This window comes from Choloepus didactylus, assembly GCF_015220235.1.
Source record: "Choloepus didactylus isolate mChoDid1 chromosome Y unlocalized genomic scaffold, mChoDid1.pri SUPER_Y_unloc2, whole genome shotgun sequence".
Taxonomy (NCBI): domain Eukaryota; kingdom Metazoa; phylum Chordata; class Mammalia; order Pilosa; family Megalonychidae; genus Choloepus; species Choloepus didactylus.
In genome coordinates, this window is record NW_023637625.1 from 619,297 (window position 1) to 644,758 (window position 25,462).

The 25,462-nt window shown below is 38.6% G+C and overlaps 1 pseudogene; it reads left to right on the top strand.

Moving 5' to 3' along the window:
* Positions 1 to 5,877: 5,877 nt before the first annotated feature.
* Positions 5,878 to 6,009, top strand: LOC119525959 (annotated as a pseudogene).
* Positions 6,010 to 25,462: the final 19,453 nt, after the last annotated feature.

Below are 25,462 nucleotides of genomic sequence, written 5' to 3' on the forward strand. Positions count from 1 at the left end.
CCCCTTTCTTGGGGAAGATACATCCTTCAGGGAATTTTCTCCACCTGACTACTCTGTCTCCCAGATATTCCTTAACTCCCCCTTTTCCTGGGGTGGTGCTGACCAAATAAAAAGCCAGCTGCTTTCTTTATGCCAAAAAGTAAAAAGAAAAAATCCTTTTCTGTGCTGGTCCCCTGCCCCTTGGTTTGCTGATCAATAGCCTGAGTTGATACCCAGTTCTACTTTCCCCTTTTCTTGGGGCACAGCACTTTTCCAGCATTCTGCACTCGGCCAATTCCAAACACCTATATTTTTGTTCTGTTTTGTTTTCCATCAGTCCTACCTCCTCTCTGCCTCAGAGTGACCTCTAGGCTCCTTTCATGCTTTCTCCAGGTTTATCTGTGCTCAGAGCTTGTATTCAGCAGTCTGAATTTCTTCATTAAATCTGCAATTGGAGCTTGGTTGAACTACTTTCCCTTGCTCCCAATAGACACTGTTTATTTTTCCCATGAGGAAGTGATTCCAGACCAGCCTTCCCTGATAGTGGAGGAGAGGTGCCACCTCGACAGATTAGGAGACGTTGCCTACAGTTCTGCACTGTGATCTTGGCCCTTACACCTGATCCAGACTGGTATATGATGTGTATCCCATCATGGAAATCCCCCAAGCAGTTGTTCCAGATAGTTCCTGGCTATTTAGTAGCTGCTCTAGAGGACAAATGAAATTACATACCTCTCTATGCTGTCATCTTGCCCCACCTCCTCTTATTGAGTTTTGAGAATTATTCATATATTCTAGATAAAGTCCTTAATTAGATGCAGGCTTCGTAAATATTTTGTCCTAGTCTGTGGCTTTGACTTTTCATTTTTGTAACTTTATCTTTCAGAGGGCAGAAGTTTATAACATTGAAGAAATCCAAATCATCAATTTTTAAGTTTTTGGATTATGCTTTGGTATTGTACCTAAGAAAACTGCCTAACCCTAGATGACAACCTTTTTATGTTATGTATTTTTGAAGTTTTTGAGGTTTTAAGTTTCACATTTAGCTCTGTTCAATTTTGAGTTAATTTTTATATATAGTATAAGTTATGGAATGAAGTTCATTGTTGGGGATATGAATACTCAAATGTTGTCTTAGAACTGTTTCTTTAAAAGACTACACTTTCTTCACTTAACTACCTTTCATCTTTGTCAAAATCTATTGACCTTATATGTATGGATCTTTCTGGAAACTATATTCAGTTCCACTCATAATTTGCCTATCTGTATGCCAATATTATTCTGTCTTAATTACTGTAGCACAGTAATCAAGTCTTGAAATTAAGTAGTGTTAGCTTTACAACTTTAGTCTTCTTTTTCAAAGTTGTTTTCATTTTTTAGTCCTTTGCATTTCCATCTGCATTTTTAACTCAGCTGCTTGTGTTTTTTGTACAGTAAAAGCCAACTAGGATTTTGATTGGGAATGCATTGAATCTATGTATTAATTTTAAGACAATTGATTTCTTAACAATATTGGATCTTCTGACCCATGAAAATGGTATATTTAGGTATTTAGGTATTCTTAGATTTCTCCAGGAATTATTTTGTAGTCTTCAATGTGCAGGTAGGGTTTACATATCATGTCTAATTTATCCCTAAATATTTCATATGTTTTATGCTATTATAAATATTATCATGTTTTTATTTCAAATTATGATTAACTGCTAGCAGAGATAACTAAAATTGAATTTTGTACATTGATCTTATATCTTGTAACTTTGATAAACTCACATATTAGCTTTAGTAGCTCTTTTGTAGATTCCATTGTATTTTCTACAAAAACAATTATGTCACCTGTGAATAAAAATACTTTTACTTATTCTTTTCCAATCTAGATGCCTTTCTTTTTCTTGCTTTATTGTGCTGTCTAGATCTTTCAGAACCAAGTTGAATAAAAGTGATGTGTGCATACATCTTTGCCTTGCCAGGTGCTAATTATAGGGAGGTTATATGGGAACTCCGTATTTTCTGCATGAATTTTCCGTAAACCTACAAATTCTCTAATAAAAAATGAATCAATATAATTTACCATATTAACAAACTATAAAAATTGCCAATGATTATCTCAATACATGAAGAAAAGTCATTTGAAAAAATCTAACATTCATGTCTGATAAAAAATCTTCAGCAAAATAAGAATAGAAGAAAATGTTGTTAACCCAATAAAGGACATCTATAAAAATAAACTTAAAACTAATATCATACAAGTGGTAAAAGACTGAATGCCTCCCTACTGTTATCAGGAGCAAGGCATTTCTTACTTATCACTCCTCATTGTTGCCTGATGTCCATTGTCCTGAGAACCATTTTCTCAGAAATGTTGTGGAAAGCATTGTTTCTGGTAGAAGGGTTAATCTGGATCCTGTTACTCTATCTTGGCTGGAAGCAGAAGTCTCACATATGTTTTTATATGGGGGGTGGATTCTGCAAATAATACATCATACACTGGGTTTCCTACATAGAATTACCAGAGTGGCATAATCATTTTGGTAATTAGCATGTATTGTCTACCAACTGTATACAGAACATTATGATGGAGGCAAGTGATAAGAAAAGAAACAGAGTAAATATCAAGACCTCTGAGCTAAAGATGATCATACCCTTCCTTCCCAGACCATATCTTTGACCTTGGGAGTGCCATAAGCCACAAAAGCAGAACCCAAGGAGTCAATGTTTTCATATCAGAAGAAATGCACCACAGTGGAGATTTCCCTTCTTGCTTATGAATTTTTTTCTTTATCTTGACGATTCCAATAAGGTAGATTATTTCTCAGTCCCAGGGTTCCTCCCTAAAGGCATCAAACTTATAAAAGAATAAACTTTTAGACTATTTTCTAGAATCCTATGGTAGTTCCTTAATGGTTAAGTCAAATGCAGCCAAGAATCTCTAAGATGATCCCCGCATCACTCCATGGTTTGGAAGATGAGCTAGGTAGGAATTCCTGTAATTTCTGATAATAATAATAATCAGCTGGAGAGCTTGTTAACAACTACCTCCCCTGAAGAATCTGCTTCAGATTGTCTAGTGTGGGACTGAAGTTTTGTTTTCTTAGCAAGTGTCCCAAATGAATCATAAACTCAGGGAACTTTTGTGAATAATGAGTTAAGGGACCCCTTGACCCATGGGTACCATTCAGAAATATGCACTGTGGTTACAATCTGACCTCTACCTCATGCTTGGTCTACTGCTTCCCTGACCACTGAAATTAGCTGTGCGTGGTTACTAGGTACGTCTCCCTGATAAAAGATAACAGTGAAATAATACTTCTATCACCAATGTCAACACACTACATTTAGCCAAAGCATTTCTTTGGGGAAAAATAAACCTTCATAGTTCTCCCCACCCAGGCCTTTTATTTGAAATGAAAGTGCAGTTTTCAAAACTTTGAATCCTATGATTTGGCCACTCGAATGAGGCATCCCAAGGAAATAAAGTGCTTTACTACATCCTAAAACATTTGATGCCTTAAAGCAAGTCATTTACAGTGGCTTCATCATTCAATGTGGACGAGAAGCAACAGACAACTGAATTACACTTGATGAGACTCTCACATCATGGTCTTTCATCTTCCTCACTAGAGGCACTGCCAAGAGATTGACTCTGTTTAGGCAACCTATCCAATTTTTGATTTGCTAGTTTCAAAGAACATATCTTATGGCTATATTAAGGGCATGGAAGTCAGAAGTTTGTTTGGATGGAATGGCAGTCAGAGGAGGGCCTGGGGTTGGGAGATAATTGTAATGCCTGGAAGTGGGGTTCTACTTACTAGCTGATACTTTTCAAGCACTTAAATATCAAACACTGTGCCAGATACCAGGTGTTTTAAGAATGTCATCTCATGTAATTATCAAAACAACCCTAATGGAGAATGAGGCTTTGATTCTAGGTTACCAAGGGTCATCCTTCTATAGTGCAACTTCTGGAAAACTTGATATCTCTCCATGGGAAGGTTTTCCTGAGGAATTCACAGGGAGTGTTAAATGCTAACATGAGCCTGGCCCTGTGAGAACTAAATGCCCATCAATCAGCACACAATGTCCTGAAGAAAAGCCCCTGGTGAGCCCAGGAAAGCAGCTGGGGGAACTTACATTCAGACTCTGCCCATCTTAAGTTTTATTCCTTTTTCAAGGCTGTTGACAATAAGCCTTTCCCCACACTATTATTTATCACAAAGGGGAAGGGGGAGTGTTGAGCACTATTATTTACAAATATTTACTACTGTTCAACATGTAGCAGTCACTGGGGTAGGTAGGTATCTAATATTCTAACGATCTCATTTAACACAACCTCAGAAGTGTGTGTAGATGTGAGTGTATACATGTGCACACACCTGAGCACAATAACATCTTCCAGGGGTTTCAAAAATCTATTTCCTCTACAGGAACTATGGAAATATGTATGGAACTAGGATGTACTTCATTTCTCCCTGTTGGTATTTCTTTTCTAATGTATGGATCACTTTAGGGAGCTGCTTAAGATATAATGGGCAATTATTTCAGCAGACCTTACTGTAAATTAAGATACATACCACTCCATTGGCTGCAGAGGACATTCATGTGTTCTCACTTCAGCCATATTGTAATGCTGCAAGACATTAATACAATGTGACATGTACTATTACACTTGAGAAAGCCCAGTCCTCCCAGGCATTGCTCCTTGCTAGGTCAATATTTAAGAACCATTGCAGGAAAACAGTTATTAAGTCCACAAATCAAAAGACCATAAGACTTAAATTTGGAGACTGCAGAAAAGCTGATCATATATTATTATAGATCAGTTTTCTCAACCATAATATAAAGTTATGCTGTAGATATCAAAGTATTTCAAAACACTCTTTATCATTTTCTTTTGATGTGTTATCAATACTTCAAATTAAGTAGCATAAAAACATTAAAGTATATTTTGCCAAACCATACAGGGTTAGAGTAGCAGATGTTAGAATTCCTTTCCTAATCCACTGCCCCACTCTTCCTTAGTCATTGGAATCCCCCATTGCTCTATAGTTATCACATGGACTAGACCTGTCTACCTATAGCTTAGGTATGGGAGAATTTCCCATGAAATCTTAAAATAAAGAAAGCAAAACAGAGGAGGAGTCTATACCAGCATGGCCCAATAGAACTTCTGTTAAAAATGGAATGTTCTATAGCTACACTGTCCAATATGGTAGCCACTGGCCAAACGTGGCTATTGATTACATGAAATATGATTAGCATTACTAGGGATCTGAGTTTTTTATTTTATTTCATTTTAATTAAATTTAAATTTAAATAGCCTCATAATGGCTAGCAACTATCATACTGAACAGTGCATGCCTATATGAAAGACATTTAAGACCACCATCTGATGCTTAAAACCCCCATCTATCTTTGAAACTGGTCAACATTTCATTCATCATGGTGAATGGCGAGCACCAAGAAAAAATTATAAAAGATTTTATGTCTACTTAGTTAAGTCCTCTCTTTCCAGCAAAACAAGGCTTGGCATGCAAAACTGAGAGAAAATATCCCCCTAAGCGCTCTGGGATGTGGGAGACATGCATTTCCCATATTTGGCAATATGGAAAAACTTAACTCAACTTTGAACAATGACTTTGGAAACGAAACTGCATGCCATTCTCCTCCTCCCCAATGCCTCCTTAAGTTGCCTATTCATCAGCACATCACACCACTGCCACTGAAACCAAGGACTGCTAGTAAATCAAATAAGAGACTAAGACATAGGTGAAGTGCTGAAACTGGCAGCACCATGCATTCCAAAAGTTAGCCTGAATCTAAATAATGAATGGGAGTCAGAAGTGTGCAGCATCAATAGCTTTTGAACTAGTGGTGAACACAATGCTTTAAAAGTACACGCTGATACTTACCTGGCCCGGGAGACACCATGATCACGAAGGTGGTTTTCCCAGGGCGAGGCTTATCCATTGCACTCCGGATGTACTTGACTGCACAATTTGTGGTAGTGGGGGACTCCATTCGCGCTCTCCCCTGAAGAAAAAAAGAAAAAGTACATGCTGGAACTCAGAGCACCAGCGTAAGTCAAGGAAAAGACCTCTTTCCTTGCAGAAAACTTTCTCTTTAACCTGGCTCATCACAATAGCTGTACAATTGTTATCATTTTATTTACTTCTTTCTTCCTGCAATATGCTTTTACCTAACATGACTGACAGAGTCTATTACATTCTAAGTCCATAATCCAATATCTCTTAGTGGAATGACTTCTAAAGGAATGGTGGTGTATTTGAAGCTTCAAAAAACAGCCTAGCAAGTTGGGTGTGATGGTCTTCTGTGACCTTGAAAAAAACTCAATAGCAGCAGCTCAAGGCAACTAATACAACAAAGACATTTTCGGTGATTAGGCTGAGAAGTGTAGGAAATTGAGAATCACTCTTAGAAGATAAACAATTTCTGATGCAGCTAGTGATATTCAAATGATTCCAAATGCATGCTTCCTTATCAGGCTTCTGAGGACAATCAATATGTTTTATTTTCTTCCTCAATTTGTCATGAGCTGGGTTGAAATGCTGCATTTATGTTTACTTTCCCTTGTTTTATCATAACTACAGGTTCTTTTCATGACCATGTGGATTTTTTTTCCTCAAAGGAAAAAAGAGGACACAAAACTTTTATTATACTGGTTGGAAGCAGAGAGTAATATGAAAGCACTTCTCTTTTACCCAAGCAGTGAGTGTCATCCTGGTAACACTGATAAGGAGAGTCAAGAAAGATGAAGGAGTGGGGTGGGAGGGAGGCAGCTGCAAAGAGATGGCTACAGGAGTGGCATATTCAGAGTCTGAAAAAAAACAAAGGACAAATTAACACACAGTGAGAAAGGGCTTGAGGAAAGCTGAGTGTATGGACATGTAAGGGGCTAATTTCCAAAACACAAAAGCAGAAGAGTTTGAGAAAACCAGAAAAAAATATGTTGTTAGTATCTGTCTATCTGCCTCTCCTACCAGACCAGGAACACTTTAAAAATCTGGGTTTTGTGCTCTTTGTTTTTATAATGTACCAGTGTCCCTCTTCCAACCCTTCAACCCAGTAGCTTGTACAATGCCTGACACAGGTATTGTTGAAAAAATGTGGAACAAGGAAATGAATGAATGAATGAATGAATGGCGGGGAGGGATGGATGGAGGAAGGAAGGAAGGAAGGAAGGGCCAATGCAGAGAGGTAGTAGAAATCGTAAGAGACCACTTAGCTAGGTAAACATCTGAGGTTTTGATTCTAACTGACATGGAAGGGCAGCAACTTGCATACTGTAAACCATTTCCTTGAAGTGCCAATTAGCATGCCTCACACATACAGGTTGCTCAGAGAGGCGAGGTGAACCCAATTGCATGTCACGGCTCACTCAATCAATGCATGGATTCTGCTTACCTTGCAATGGAGAATTCAGATACAAATGAGAAGAAAGAAAAGATTTCAACACAATTTACTGTTTTTTATAACATCATGCTTAATGTCATTTTGAAAGTTATATCCAAACTCCCATTTAAGCTCATCTCTACCCCCACCCCCCCCCCAAAATTCCTGGTGTTCTGTTTGATCACCCCTAATTACAGGAGCTCTCTACCTTTTAAGGCAACCCATTCTATTTTAAGACAGTTTTAGTGGTAGAAATGTTGAAACAAAGAGTTTCTCCTTACAACTTCCATCCTTTAATGTTTGTACCTTCCTCTAGTACCTCACAGTTCAGCCCATCTTCCACATAAAGACACACGTTCATCAGCGTTCTGGCAGGAAACTGATGGTACATTCAAAGGTATAATTAAAGAGATTAATGAAGTGACTATTATATAAGGAGATGAACCAAAAGGGACTTGAAGAACCCCAGGGCTAGCAAGTTGCCATCCCCAAGACCAAGGGGGCAAGAGGATTGAGCAGTTTCCAGAAAAACATAGAGTTATAAGAGAAGGTAGCCCAATGGGAGCCATGCCTTTCAGTAGAGGAGCACAGCAACTGCCAAGCCAAAGCTCAGCAAGAAGGAAGACAGGGAAATTAAAACCCGACTTTCCTTTCCTCCCACCTAGCAATTGTTTGCTGATGCCTCACATTGAAGGAATACAATCAGAAGCCAGAGAGCAAGGCAATAGAGGAGAATGGAAAAGTGATCTGGAAGACAAACAGCACTTAACATATTTAAAGGCGGAACTTACATTCTCCCCAAGTCTTCTCTTTTCCAACCAACCAAACTCAGTTCCTTCATCTACTCTTCTGAAGGTATATATACATCCATTCACCACCCCAGATGCCTATTCTGGACCCAATGCTCCAGATATGGATATATGAAGGGGCTGGGATATCGGCTCTCTCAGGCCAGGTAACATCACTTCAGTGATATATCTGAAGAAGGATATGATGAACTATTTCAGTGGCTACAAAACAGCCAGAACTCTTATTATTTTATAGTACTAAAACCTCTCTGTACACCAATCCCCCATTGGTCAATGCTTGGCTATATCTCCCACATTCTGTAGGTTTGTAGGTGTTATGGTTAAGTTCATGTGTCATCTTGGCTAGGTTATGGTGTTCAGTTGTCTGGCCAACCAAACTGTAGCCTAATTGTTACTGTAAGTGTATTTCATAGATGGATTTGCATCCACAGTCAGTTTATTGCATCTATTGCTGATTGCATCTATAATCAATGAAGGAGATTGCTCTCAGCAATGAGAGGATTCTTCTCATCCAATCAGTTGGAGGTCTTAGAGTGGGAACTGAAGACTTCAGAAGTTAGAGAGAAGAATTTCTGTTTCTACTCCAGCCAGCCAGGTTCTCCTGGGGAATTCAAGTCACCTTCACTGGTAGTTTCAAGAAACTTCACTGGAGTTTCCAACTTGCAGCCTGTCCTATAGAATTCAGACTTGCTAATCCCTATGATCACATGAGCCAATTCCTATAATAAAACTCTTAATATTTACACATATATGTGTGTGCATATATATGTGTATATACTGTGGCTTATGTTTCTCTTGAGAACTCTAATACAGTAGATATGCAATTTGTTTTGTGTACTGAAATGCAGGAGTGAACATTTTTCCTTTTCATATCTCATTTCAAAGGTCAGTTTTGCTATAACCTGCTGCCTTATTTATTTAGATCACATAAAACTAATTTTATTTTATTTAAAGAAATTTAGACATCATCTAGTCCAATGCTGCCATTTTGTGTAAGGGCAAACTGGGACCCAAAGAATGGGAGGTTTTGGCAAGTAAGTAGCAGAGCAGGGACTGAGCTTACTGGCTTCCAACTCAGATCCCATGGAGCTTTGATCTGGTGTCACTGGGCATTTTAGCCTTTTTGTACATTTACATTTCTCAGGCATCGGAAAAGATAAATTCTTATTTATTCTGCAGTATTGCCTTTTGAAGGCATGCTTGTCTGCTGTCAGTTTGATGACACCATTTTCTTAAACTATAAGTTCACAGGCAATTTCTTGTCTTCAAAAATCTTGATTCGAGGAGGTGGGGCAAGATGGCGGAGTGGTAAGGAGCAGAATTTCGTCTCTCCCCTAGAGCAGCTGGCAATTACCCAAGAACTATATGAAACAGTGTTTTTGGGGTCTCCAGTAACCAGTCACACATTGGACACAAGTTTGGAATTGGAGGAAAAGCTGAGATCGCAGCAAACAGTGAGTCAGCCACGCCCCCGACAGGATCAGAGTCACCAGGAGAACTAAAGGCTCCACACCTCCTTACACTGGTGGGGGAGCTGCGGGCTGGCCAGCGCCACCTGCTGGACATGAGAGGAAAAGCACCAATTCTAAAGGCCTCATAGGAGGGTCTCATTCTCAGGAAAACTCCATACCCTCCCAATGAGACCTGGGCCTCACTAGACTGGGAAAATCTGACTAGGGTCGACCATATCTGAAGAGACCCACTCACAAAAAGGTTACATAGAGGCAGAGCAAGAAACAGAAAAAACAAGAGGAGAAAAATTCTGATCAACTAAATAGAACCTAAGTTAAAGGTCTAGAATAAGCTGAACTGAATAACAGAGGCCAGAAAACAAAGCCAACCAACAAGAAAACCACTAGGTAAAAGACAGAAAACAAGCTCCAAAATAAACTGATCAAGAGAATCAGATACCTAGACAACTTAAGATAACAAGCCATACCAGGAAACACGAAAACATGGACCAGTCAAAGGAACAAACTAATAGCTCAGCTGAGACATAGGAGTGGGGGCAACTAATGCTAAATAAATTTGATGAAATGAAGGAAGATATAGCAAAAGAGCTGAAGGATATAAAGAAGACTTCTTTATGACCATAAAGAAGAATTCATAAACTTAAAAAAACAAATGGCAGAACTCATGGGAATGAAGGCCACAATGGAGGAGATGAAAAACACAATGAAGGGACACAACAGTAGATTTGAACAGACAGAAGAAAGGATCAGTGAACTGGAAGACAGGTCATTCGAATTCATACACACAAAAGAACAGATGGTGAAAAAAATGGAAAAATATGAGCAGGGTCTTAGGGAGCTGAGCGACAACATGAAACGCACAAATATACGTGTTATGGGTATCCCAGTAGGAGAAGAGAGGGGAAAAGGGGCAGAAAGAGTAATAGAAGACATATTCACTGAAAATTTCCCAACTCTTATAAAAGACAGAAAATTAGAGATTCAAGAAGTACAACGTACCCCAAATAGAATAGATCCCAATAGACCTACTCCAAGACACTTACTGGTCAGATTGTCCAATGTCAAAGACAAAGAGAGGATTCTGAAAGCAGCAAGAGAAAAGAAATCCATCACATACAAGGGAAAGTCAATAAGACTATGTACAGATTTCTCTGCAGAAACCATGGAGGCAAGAAGACAGTGGCATGATATATTTAAGATACTGAAAGAGAAAAACTGCCAACCAAGAATTCTATACCCAGAAAAACTCTCCTTCAAAAATGAGGGAGAGATTAAAACATTTTCAGACAAACAGACACTGAGAGAGTTTGTGAATAAGAGACCAGCACTACAAGAAATACTAAAGGGAGAGCTACAGGCTGATAGGAAAAGACAGGAGAGAGAGAGTTGGAGAAGAGTGCAGAAATGAAGATTATCAGGAAAGGTAAAAGGAGAGGAAAAAATAAGATATGACATATAAATTCCAAAAAACAAAATGGTAGTAGAAAGTACTGCCATTACAGTAATAACACTAAATGTAAATGGATTAAACTCCCCAATAAAAAGACACAGACTGGCAGAATGGATTAAAAAACAGGACCCATCTATATGCTGTCTACAAGAAACTCACTTTAGACACAAGGACAAACATAGACTGTAAGTGAAAGGTTGGAAAAAGATATTTCATGCAAACAACAACCAGAAAAAAGTGGGAGTAGCTATATTAATATCAGACAAGTTAGATTTCAAAAGCAAAACAATTAAAAGAGACAAAGAAGGACACTATATATTAATAAAAGGGTCAATTCATCAAGAAAACATAACAGTCATAAATATTTATGCACCAAACCAGAATGCCCCAAAATTCATGAGGCAAACACTGTGATCACTGAAAGGAGAAATAGATACCTCTACAATAATAGTTGGAGACTTCAATACACCACTCTGTTCAATGGATAGACCATCTAGACAGAGGATCACTAAAGAAACAGAGATGTTGAATTGTATGATAAATGAACTAGACTTGACAGACATTTATAGAACACTACATCCAACAACAGCAGGATACACTTTTTTCTCAAGTGCTCATGGAACATTCTCTAGGATAGACCACATGTTGGGTCACAAAGCAAGTCTCAACAAATTTAAAAATATTGATATTATACAAAACACTTTCTCAGACCACAATGGAATGAAGTTGGAAATAAATAAAAGGCAGAAGGTCATAAAATTCACAAACATATGGAGGCTAAACAACACCCTCTTAGAAAACCAGTGGGTAAAGGAAGAAATTACAAGAGAAATTAGTAAATACCTCGAGGCAAATGACAATGAAAACACAACGTATCAAAACTTATGGGATGCAGCAAAGGTGGTGCTGAGAGGGAAATTTATTGCCCTAAATGCCTATATTAAAAGAGAAGAGAGAGCAAAAATTGAAGAGTTAACTGCTCACCTGGAAGAATTAGAGAAAGAACAGCAAACTAACCCCAAAGCAAGGAGAAGGGAAGAAATAACAAAGATTAGAGCAGAAATAAATGCAATTGAGAACAGGAAAACAATAGAGAGAATCAACAAAACCAGAAGTTGGTTCTTTGAGAAAATCAATAAAATCGATGGACCACTGGCTAGGCTAACAAAAAAAAAGAGAGAGCAGATGCAAATAAATGCAATCAGAAATGGGAAAGGAAATATAACTACCGACCCTGCAGAAATTAAGGAGATAATGAGAAGATACTATGAGCAACTATATGCTAATAAACTAGACAACTTAGATGAAATGGACAACTTCCTAGAAAAGCATAAACAACCAACATTAACTCAAGAAGAAATAGATGACCTCAACAAACCAATCACAAGTAAAGAGATTGAGTCAGTCATCAAAAAGCTCCCAAAAAGGAAAAGCCCAGGACCAGATGGTTTCACATGTGAATTCTACCATGCATTCAAGAAGGAATTAGTACCAATCCTGCTCAAACTCTTCAAAAAAATTGAAGAAGAGGGAAAGCTACCTAACTCTTTCTATGAAGCCATCATCACCCTAATACCAAAACCAGGCAAAGATACTACAAAAAAAGAGAATTATAGACCAATTTCTTTAATGAATATAGACGCAAAAATCCTCAACAAAATACTCGCAAATCGAATCCAGCAGCACATTAAAAGAATTATACACCATGACCAGGTGGGATTTATTCCAGGTATGCAAGGCTGGTTCAACACAAGAAAATCAATTAATGTAATACACCACATCAATAAATCAAAGCAGAAGAACCACATGATCATCTCGATTGATGCAGAAAAGGCATTTGACAAAATTCAACATCCTTTCCTGATGAAAACACTTCAAAGGATAGGAATAGAAGGGAACTTTTTCAATATGATAAAGGCAATATATGAAAAACCCACAGCTAACATCACACTCAATGGGGAGAGACTGAAAGCTTTTCCTTTAAGATCAGAAACAAGACAGGGATGCCCACTATCACCATTGCTATTCAACTTTGTGCTGGAAGTTCTAGCTAGAGCTATTAGGCAAGAAAAAGAAATAAAAGGCATCCAAATTGGAGAGGAAGAAGTAAAACTTTCACTATTTGCAGATGACATGATTCTATATGTAAGAAATCCAGAAAAATCTACAGCAAAGCTACCAGAACTAGTCAATGAATACAGCAAAGTAGCAGGCTACAAGATCAACACACAAAAATCTGTAGTGTTCCTATACACAAGTAATGTGCAACAAGAGGAGGAAATCAAGAAAAAAATCCCATTTACAATAGCAACCAAAAGAATCAAGTATTTAGGAATAAACTTAACCAAGGACACAAAAGACCTTTACATAGAAAACTATAAGAAACTGCAAAAAGAAATTGAACAAGACCTGGAAAAATGGAAGAACATACCATGTTCATGGATTGGAAGACTAAATATAGTTAAGATGGCAATTTTACCTAAACTGATTTACAGATTCAATGCAATACCAATTCAAATCCCAACAACTTACTTTACAGAAATAGAAAAACCAATAACTAAATTTATTTGGAAGGGTAAGGTGCCCCGAATAGCCAAAAATGTCTTGAGAAAGAGGAGTGAAGTGGGAGGTCTCACACTACCTGACTTTGAAGCATATTACAAAGCTACAGTGCTCAAAACAGCATGGTACTGGCATAAGGACAGATATACTGATCAACGGAATCGAATTGAGTGTTCAGAAGTAGACCCTCACATCTATGGACAACTGATCTTTGATAAGGCAGTGAAGCCGAAGCAACTGGGAAAGAGCAGCCTGTTCAATAAATGGTGTTTGGAGAACTGGATATCCATTTCCAAAAGAATGAAAGAGGATGTCCATCTCACACCTTATACCAAAATTAACTCAAAGTGGATCAAAGATCTAAACATGAGCACCAAGACCATAAAACTCTTAGAAGAAAATGTAGGGCAATATCTTAAAGATCTTGTGAAAGGAGGTGGTTTCTTAGACCTCACACCCAAGGCATGAGCAACCAAAGAACAAATAGACAAATGGGATCTCCTCAAAATTAAACACTTTTGTACATCAAAGGACTTTGTCAGAAAAGTCAAAAGGCAACCTACACAATGGGAGAAGATATTTGGAAACCACATATCAGATAAGGGTTTAATATCCTGAATATATAAAGGAATCCTACAACTCAATAACAGAATGACAAACAATCCAATTAAAAAATGGGCAAAAGACATGGACAGACATTTTTCTTAAGAGGAAATACAAATGGCTCAAAAGCATATGAAAAAATGCTCAACTTCACTGGCTATTAAGGAAATGCAAATCAAAACCACAATGAGATATCATCTCACAACTACCAGAATGGCCATTATCCAAAAAACAGAAAATGACAAGTGCTGGAGAGGATGTGGAGAAAGAGGCACACTTATTCATTGTTGGTGGGAATGTAGAATGGTGCAACCACTCTGGAAGACAGTATGGAGGTTCCTCAGGAAGCTAAATATAGATTTGCCATATGACCCAGCTATTCCATTGCTGGGTATATACTCAGAGGAACTGAAACTTAAGACACAAACAGACATTTGTAAACCAATGTTTATGGCAGCATTATTCACAATTGCCAAGAGATGGAAACAGCCCAAATGTCCACCAAAGGACGAGTGGATAAACAAACTGTGGTATATACACATGGTGGAATATTATGCAGCTATAAGACAGAACAAAGACATGGATCATGTAATAATGTGGATGAGCCTTGAGGACATTATGTTGAGTGAAGTTAGCCAGAAACAAAAGGACAGATGCTATATGGTCTCACTAATATGAACAGACATTAATGAAAAAACTTTGGGAGTTAAAAGCTGACAACACAGGCGACCAGGAGATAGAAAGAGGGCAGAGATCAGCCATTTGATGCTGAAGGACTACAGAATGTTTAGGATTGATTGCATAGATCCAGAATTAGACAGGATAATACTGTGTGATGGTAGCATGGTATTGTAAGTACACTGAACAAAGATGTCTGTGAGTAAAGCTGAAAGAGGTGGGATAGGAGAATGTATGACACCAGAGGTAAAGATACATGATAAAGACTGGGACTGTATAACTTGGCAAAAACTGGAGTGACCAATGACTGTTACTAAATATACAAATATAAAAATGTTTTTGCATGTGGGAAAGCAAATGAATGTCAACCATGTAGAAATTTGAAAAAGGGATGGTATTCAGGAAAAAACATAATCAAAGCAAACTGGAGTCTATGGTCAACAGTAACATTATAATATACCTCCATTAAATGTAACAAAGGCAATACGCCAATGCTAAATGTATATGAGAAGGGGATATAGGGGAATAATATGGGATTCTTGGTAGTGGTGTTATTTGCTGTCCTTAGTAGTATATTGTATTGTATGACATGTTATTTTTCTTTTTATCGTTTTTTCTTATTGCTAAAAAAAAAAACAATTTTTCTTGTAGTAATAAGTATGTTCAAATGCTGATTGTGGTGATAAGTGTACAACTTTATGATGATACCATGAACAACTGATTGTACACTGTGGATAAATGTATGGTATGTGAATATAACTCTATAAAATTGTAGGAAAAAATATATATAAGGGTAAAAGTGTTGGAGAAAACATGGTGAGAGGGATGATGCCTCACCAATATGGACTAACTACAATGTGTAAACTCAGAATTGAATCTTAGAACATAGCCTAACGTGGACACAATAATTGTAATAGTCCCTAGATTGTAAGCTCTTACAGCAGTTAACTCTATCCCTGAAGTGTAAGGCCTATCTCTAAACTTTGAGATGCTGATCCCCTAGCATATGTTGTCACAAACACTGGGACTGGCGGTTTGATGTACTGAGCCCTCGAGCATGGGACTTGCCCTTATGAAGCTCATTACCACAAAGGAGAGTCTAAAGTTGTATGTAATGGTGCCTAAGAGTCTTCCCCTGAGTACCTCTTTGTTGCTCAGATGTGGCCCTCTCTCTCTCTAACTGAGCCATCTCGACAGGTGAACTCGCTGCCCTCCCGCCTACGTGGGACCTGACTCCCAGGGGTGTAAATCTCCCTGGCAACGCAGAGTATGACTCCCGGGGATGAATGTGGACCCAGCATCGTGGGACTGAGAGTATCTTCTTGACCAAAAGGGGGATGCAAAATGAGACAAAATAGTTTCAGTGGCTGAGAGATTCCAAATGGAGTCGAGAGGTCACTCTGGTGGACATTCTTATGCACTATATAGATAACACCTCTTAGGCTTTAATGTATTGGAATAGCTAGAAGTAAATACCTGAAACTACCAAACGCCAACCCAGCAGTCTGGACTCCTGAAGACAATTATATAATAATGTAGATTACAAGGGGTGACAGTGTGATTGTGAAGACCTTGTGGATCACACCCCCTTTATCTAGTGTATGGATGAGTGGAGGAATGGGGATAAAAACTAAAGGACAAATGGGGTGGGATGGGGGGATGATTTGGGTGTTTTTTTTTTCACTTTTATTTTTTATTCTTGTTCTGGTTTTTTCTGATGTAAGGAAAATGTTCAGAGACAGATTGTGGTGATGAACACATAACTATGTTATTATACTGTGGACAGTGGATTATATATCATGGATGATTGTATGGTGTGTGAATGTATTTCAATAAAACTGAATTTAATAAAAAAAAGAAATTAACAAAAAAAAATCTTGATTCATTTCACTCTATAAGTGGAGGTCTAAAATATTAGGTGAAGAAGCCTGAATATGGTCTCTCAGCCTCCAAAAGCAAGAATGCTGAATTAAGTCCAATGAGTAAGACTTTTAAGAGTCAGAAGTAGATTATTGGATGTTTCTAAGAAAAGTATTACCCTACTTTTACCAAAGCCCAAGAAAACATAATGGAAGTCAAGCAAAATCCATAAGGTTTGCATCATCCAGGCCTCAGACTATCACTTTTGTCTGGCCTACCCACGTACTTCAAAATGTGTTATTTCTATCCAAAGCAGACTATTAAAAAAAAAACTTTTAAAAAAAGCAAAACAAACAAACAAACAAAAAAAAACAGAACAGCAAACAAACAAAAAGCTGAGGGTTAATACCCTCAAAGACAAACTCATCAGTTCGTCACTGAGCACCTTTCCTGATGACTAATCTTAACATTATGCCCTTGAAGCATAAATGGTTTTTGAAGATGCTTTCAATATTGTCCAACGTCTCATGTATATAGAGCCATATGATAAATTATTTTTAGCATGTGATATCCACCTCAATCAACCATCTCTCTCCTAGTCAGCAACCACAGGAAGACTTTAGTAAACAGGATGTAGTTTTTCTCCCAGAAAGAAAGTGTATGATTTCTTTGTATCAGGTAATAGGAACTGTGTAAAACACTGTGTTTTCTTTTATAGCCCAGCTACCAGAAAACTCACAGTCAACCTGAAGATGCAGACATTACAATTATATTAGTGAGGTACTTCATGGAACTGCTTCCTTCTCAATCTCCACGGAGTTTTTTTAACAGTCTTATCATAAAACATAATTATTGTAATTAGAGAAGGTGTGGGTTTACAGAAAAATCTTGTAAAAATACAGCATGCACACATAACACCCTGTTGTTGACACTTTGCATTAGTGTGATCGATGTTACAACTGATGAACGAATATTAAAACTGTACTATTAACTATAGTCCAGACTTTACATTAGGTGTATTTTCCCCATATACTACCCTATTATTAACACCTTGCATCAGTGAGGTACATATGTTTTAATTCATGAAAGAACATTTTTATACTCATACTATTAACTATATTCCATAGTTTAAAATAGGGATCACTGGGTTGTACAGTCCTGTATTTTATCTTTTAATTTTATTCTAGTAATATATAGATGACCTAAAATTTCCCCCTTTTAACCACATTCACATAGATAATTCAGTGCTGTTACAATATTTTGCTACAATCACCACCATCCATTTCCAAAACTTTACAATCAACCTAAATAGAAATCCTGTACAAATTAAGCATTAATTTCCCATTCTTTATCGCAAACCCAGACCCTGGTAATCTATATTCACGATTCTAACGCTAGGAATTTGTTTATTCTAATTGGTTCATATCAGTGAAATCATACAATACTTGTCTCTTTGTGTCTGTCTTATTTCACTCAACATGATATCCTCAAGGTTCAGCCATGTTGTCACATGTATCAGAACTTCATTCCTTTTTAGGCTAAATAGTTTTCCATTGTGTGTATATATACCACATTTTGTTTATCCATTTATCATTTGGTGGGGACTTGGGTTTCTTCCATCTTTTGGTAATTGTGAATAAGGCCGCTATGATCATTGGTGTGCAAATATCTGTTCAGGTCTCTGCTTTCAATTCTTCTAGGTATATACCTAGAAGGGGGATTGCCAGGTCATATGGTAATTCTATATTTAGCTTCCTGAGGAACTGCCAAACTGTTTACCACAGTTGCTGCACCATTTTACATCCCGACCAGTGATGAATGAGTGTTCCTATTTCTCCACATCCTCTCCAACACTTGTAATTTTTTGTTTTTATTTAAAATAGTATCCAAGCTAGTAGATGTGAAATTGTATCTCATTGTGGTTTTGATTTGCATTTCCCTAATAGCTAGTGATACTGAGCATCTTTTCACATGCTTTTTAGCCATGTGTATATGCTCTTTGGAGAAATGACTATTCAAGACTTCTGTCCTTTTTTGAATTGGATTGTTTGTCTTTTCATTGTTTAGTTGTAGGATCTCTTTATAGATTTTGGATATTAAACCCTTATTGGATATGTGGTTTCCAAATATATTCTCCCATTGGAGAAAGGCAAACTATGCCTTTTCACTTTCATGATAAAGTCCTTCGATGTGCAAAAGTTTTTAATTTTGAGGAGGTCCCATTCATCTGTTTCTCTCTTGTTACTTATGCTTTGGGTGTAAAGTCTAAGAAAATATTGCCTAATACAAGATCCTGAAGAAGCTTCACCACATTTTCTTCTAGGAGTTTATAGGCCTGATTCTTATATTTAGGTCTTTGATCCATTTTGAGTTAGTTTTTGTGTATAGTTTGAGACGGGGGCCCTCCTTCATTCTTTTGCAAATGGATATCCAGTTCTTCCAGCACCAATTGAGTAGACTTGCCCACCTTGTCAAAAATCAATTGGCTATAGATGTGAGGGTCTACTTTTGAACTCTCAATTTAATTCCATCATTCTATATATCTATCTTTGTGCCAGTACCAGACTGTTTTGATCATTGTTGCTTTGTAATAAAGTTAAAAGTTTGGAAGTTTGACTCCTTCAACTTTGTTCTTCCTTTTCAAGATATTTTTGGCTGTTCAGGGCCTCTTACCCTTCCAAATAAATTTGATGATTGGCTTTTCCATTTCTGTAAAGTAGGCTGTCTTCTTAATATCCTAAAGCTCTATATCCATATTTTTCTTCATCTCCTTGAATTGATTTAGGATTTTTTTTAACTATTTTGATTAGTTGTTCCAGAATCTTTGTTTCCTCTGAAGTTTTAATTTGTTCACTTGAATGAGCCGTATCTTCCCCTTTCTTAGTATGGTTTGAATTTCTTTGCTGATGCCTAGGCATCTGATTGTCTTGATGAGTTAATTCTGAAGGCCATTTTCTCCCTCTTGTATAGGGTTTTATAGTTATATTGGGTTTGTGTTAAGGCTCTTCTCTGATGCTTGGTCCACCTTATTCAGGAACTTTAGAGTAGCCCATGTTTAACTGTCCAGATTTTCTCAGCTCTTATTTATCTGACTCTTGCCATGGATATACGGTACAATTTTTAAGATTGCATTTTTTTGAGCAGTTGTTTTGCCTAAAGGAGAAAGCTTCCTTTCCTCTGTTCCTTCTCCAGGAATCTTGTTCTGTTCTGTTTGTTTTTGTGCAGAATTTTCTCCCCAGATCCTATGATTAAATACTCTTTCTCACTCAGTGCCCCATTTTCCTTATACTTCTCAGTTCCAGGATCCATCCTATCTTATAGCTGTTCAGTTCCCCCACCCTTTTTGTTTTCTATGAGCCTTTTCCACCTCAGGTTTCTTTCCTGCTAAGGTATTGTATCACTTTGGATGTATTATGTCCCCCAAACACCATGTTCTTTAATGCGATCTTGTAGGAGCAGATGTTATTTGTGTTGATTAGGTTGGAATCTTTGGATTAGGTTGTTCCCATGGAGATGTGACCCACCCAACTGTGGGTAATAACTTGATTAGATTATTTCCATGGAGGTGTGGCCTCACCCACTCAGGGTGGGTCTCGACTGATTTACCGGAGTACTTTAAAAGATCCACGCAGGCCCAGACACTTGCTGCAGCCAAGAGAGACATTTTGGAGTTGGCCGTTGAAAGCTGATGCTGACATTTTAAAGAATGCACAGGAGCTCAGAGGGGAGCTGGAACACAACCCAAGATCAGCAGTTACCACCCATGAGCCTTCCCAGCTAACAGAGGGTTTCCTGATGCCATTGGCCTTCCCTTGGTGAAGGTATACTCATGTTGATGCCTTATTTTGGACGTTTTCATGGCCTTCAGACTATAAATTTGTAACCAAATACATCCCCTTTATGAAAGCCAATCCATTTCTGGTGTTTTGCATAATGGCAGCCTTAGCAAACTGGAACAGGTATCCTGCCCTGGGGACCCAGATGGGATCAATCCAGAAAGCTGGGTCAATCCAGAAAATCCATTTTGCATTTAAGTGGTCCAGCCAACAGTGACTGGATTGAGTGTGTACACCTCTTGCCAACAGTTGTGCCATGGTCTCATTCTCATCCCCCCGCCCCCTCCGGGGCATTTTTATATGCAGCACTCCTCAGAGGCTTGTGTTCTGCCCTGGGTCTCTAAGGATTCCGGTCCCTCTGTCTGGATATGCATGGGGCTCTAACTCACTGCTGTGAATGGCTCTATAATCTGTATCCACAGCAGGTGGGAACCAGACCTTGCTACATCTGTGCACCTCCAAACTGCATGAGACCAACTGAGCAAGAGGGAAACAGGCCAGCAGGTCCATGATGGAAATTTCCTACCTGATCTTGGACATTATTTTTCTTTTTCTTTGATTCACCATTTGCAGAGTCCTTTTCCAGTCTCTATCATCCTCCAGACTTCTAAGCAAGTGAGATCTGTCCTTTTATTAGCTGATTCTTGGGGGAGACTTTTCCAGGGGATCTTAGATTGCCATGTTGATGAGGTCACTCCATCACAAACATATTTTTATTGCATGCTACCTCCCATCATTTTTTTGCAAGCAGTGTAAGTAGAGCAAAATATACAATCACCATCATTAATGCAGATAAAAGAGCATCTTTGAAGAGGCTGTCCTAAAGTCCCCACTGCATTTAGTCAAGAGTAGATCTTCTAAACATCAAGTTCATTTTCATAGGCAGTCTGTTCTGAAAACTGATCTGGAAAATACAGAGAAAAGCCATGAAAGTGGCCCTTGCTTATTATGTAACTTGGTGCAACATTCCCCTGGGGGCTTTGGATAGCAGTAATAACCAAGCTTCAATTAATGTCTAGTTGTAGCAATTCAGAAGAATAATTGTTAGCAGCAGCTGGCAGGGGGTACCAACTATAGTCGTCAAAGAGGTGATGGTAGCTGATTGGAAGTTTAAGGAAGGAGCAGGAACCTATGAAGCTATAGTGCATGTTTAAGTCTAAGTGGTCTAAACATGTGAAACCCAGAGGACATGCTGTTGATAACTCCCAGAGTCTGTAATCAATGTTACTTAATGTACCTGAGGGGAAAAGTCAAATGAAGATAATTTATCATCAGAAATAGAAACAAGGACTCCCACAGATTCAGGTATGTGGGTGAAAAGGTGTATGGACACAATAGCTAGGAAGACAAAGACTTCATCTTATTTACTCATTACTTAATTTCATGTTTTGTGACTGAACCAGAGAGGCAGAAAACCAGAGCCTTGCTGGGATCTGCAGAAAAAAATCATCCACAAAATCAAGTCTCTACTGTGGCAAAATTACTCTGATTTAGGCCTTCAGTCCCATCTCTCCCAACTGGGTCACAAATCATCCTATGTGAGAGACCTAAACAAACAGACAAATCTCCAGCATTACCAAAGCCCCCTCCATTTACACATGTGGCAAATCTCATCCCTGCACAAATAGAAGACTGTCAGTCAGCAAAGAGGAAGCCTATATTTTATGTGGGTATAGAAATTCTAGGGATGATAAGCAAGCATTTCTATAAATGCCTGGCCATTCAAAGCTACTCTGCCTTGAAGAGGTTATTCCAGATTCTGAGAGGGAAATAGGAGAATGGTGCAGAGGATGGGAGTCCAAAATTTCTATCCATTTAAGTTCACTCTAATATTTTGAACAGTACATCTCTCTGTGAGTAATGTTAGACCCTTGTAGCATCAGGTTTCTGCTTGTTTAACATGCTAATATGCCACAATAGCCTTCACTTTAGCAGTTGTGGGAGCCAGAAAAGTTATATCACTTCCCTGCAACAGTTCCCCTGGGACATCCTTAGCAGGTACAAACTCACTGACAGATGGCTCTAGAGGAGCTGCTGCAACCAGGTTAAGGAGGCCTTGGATACTGAACAGCTTGTTGACAAGAGCCAAGCCCAATTGCACACTAGGTCTTCTTTGAAACATCCTCTGACTTCATTTAGAATGACTACAACCCACCTCGTAAAGCTCCATTCTTTGGATAAATATCAAGCCTGCTAGCTCATGTGAATACAGTATGTTGAGAAGCACGATGGGCCCTATTCTCTCTTTTGGCTTCTAAGTCTTTATCTTTGATTTTGTGTAGAATCATCAGATTCATTGAGGGTTACTGTGGTAAGCTGAATAATGGCACCCCAAAATAGCAGGTCATAATCCCTGAAATCTGTAAATGTTATTTTACATGTCGAAAGGGTCTTGGCAGATGTAATCAAGGATTTTGAGATGGGAAGATTAGCCTGTATTATCCAAGTGGGAACTAAATGCGATCATATGTATCCTTATAAGAGATAGGCAGTGGGAGAGTTCACACATGCGCGCGCACACACACACACACACATGCACATTCATACACAAGAAGGCCAGGTGAAGAAGGAGAGATTTGAAGATGCTGGCCCTTAAGATTGGAGCGATGCAGCCATAAGCCAAGGAATGCTTTCCACCATCAGAAGCTGGAAGAAACAAGAAAGAGATTCTCGCCCACAGCCTCCAAAAGGATCACAACCCTGCCAAAGCTTTATTTCAGTACAAAGACACTGATTGCAGATTTCTGGTCTCCTGAACTGTAAGAGAATATATTTTTATTGTTTTAAGCCATCAAGTTTATGGAAATTCGTTACAGTAGACCCAGGAAATTACATTAGAAATGACTTTAATATGTCACCTTATTCAACTCTCTCATTTAATATAGGGGAAACTAAGGGAAGTTTTTAATGTAATGAACAAGGAAAGACATTGGAGTACCATGTAAAGTAACTCTTACAATTTCTTCAACTCCTTTGTCTCTATTGACTTGTATCTCCAAGATTGCATCACATCACAGAAATGGTTTGTGAGATTAAAAACAGTTTGGAAACTTCATTTTGTCTTCTTGGTTTTTCTTGGCTGTAGTAGCACTCCCTGGTACACTGACAATGTGGCTTTGAACCTTCTCCCCATTCCATCGGGATATACAGCTTTGACCATACCTGTCAGCACAAAGAACAGTGGCACACAGCAGAAGAGTCTGTCTTGGCTGCTCACTGACATGAAGGAATCAGGTGACCTTTACTCAGCTTCCTTCATCTTCATCCATCATTCATTTAGTCAACCCACATTTATTGTGCCAAGCCCTGTTTTGTGAGCATAATCCCTACCCTTATGGACCTTATTGTCTAGATCAGAGTTTCTCAATCTCGGCACTATTGACATTTGGGGCTGGATACTTCCTTCTTCTGGTGGTGGTAGTGGTAGTGGTGGTGGGGGTCGTGGCTGTCCTGTGCATTGTAGGATACTTAGCAGCATTCCTGTCCCCCATGCACACAATAGATGCCAGTAGCAAACACCCCAATTCCACCAGTTGTGACAAACAAGAATGTCTACAGACATTGCCAAATATTCCCTAGGGATCAAATTGCCCCTGGTTGACATCCGCTGGTCTAGACTTTCCACTAAACATGGAACTAGGCAGACCTTGAACAAATAATCATTAGTAATCACAGACCTTGAACATATAATCACAAGTAATCTACAGAGGAGTGAAGCAGAGAGATGTGAAACTCTGAACAGTGAAAAGGAGAACTAGCTTTTGATATGGTAGTCAGAAAAGACCTTGGGGTCTTCATTGCTCAACTTGCACTGCTCTTTGCTCTTCTACTGGAAGGGAATAGTAAGAAGGCAGCCATACAGAGATCTGAAGGATGAGCACTGAATACAGAGGGGATAGCACATGCAAAGGCCCTGAAGTGCAAACAACTGAGGCAGGCATGAGCTGGGTGTGTTCACAAAGGGAAAAGAAGCCAGTGTGGCTGGATCACAGTGACAGGATTGCTGTATACGAAAATTTCTGCTTATGCTCTGCCATGTGCTCTGTGTCCTCTCTCTCTCTTCTTAACTCCAAACTCCTTTTCAAATCATTTCTCAGCAGGGTTAGATTAATCAGGAATGGGGATTAATCTAAATGCCATACATTTGGGGGTTCGGAGACTTTCAGCAACAGAGAACGTTGTGTTTGGAATGTTCTATTTAATTTATGTTAAAGATAAAATTAAAATCTCTGAACACATAAAACCTTGGAATTTGAAAGAAATACATATGCATGAATGTATATCACCTGCTCTTGTTCACATTTCGGAAGCAAAGCGGAAGTTTCTTCACCAGAAAAGATGCTGTATTGAGCCATCTTCCACTACACCCCATCTTTAGGCACTGTTTAGCATGAAACAGGAGAAAGGACCAAGAATACCACCCCTCACCAAAGAATGGAATTCCTCTCCAAGGTAGGCTGGGCAAATTCCAACTTTAAATCCAGCACCACACACTGAAAAGTTCAAAAAGTCCTGGTCTGAATTGATCATTAGGTATTGTGGACAAACAGATGAATATGCCCTGCTCTGTACTTTGAAGGACTTGAAGCTCAGCAGTGGTGCCCTTGTTGTTAGGCTGCAAGTGTCAAGCTCTACTCCCAGCCAACAAAGCTCCAAATGAGTTTCACAACTGTCATCGGTAGTTAGGACCACGGGCTGTAAAGCCAGGCCTGTTCTGAAATCTGGCTCTGCTATTTCCTAGCTGAATAACTTGGGCAAGAGGCTTTACACTGAATCTCAGTTTCCACATCTGTAAAATGGGAACAA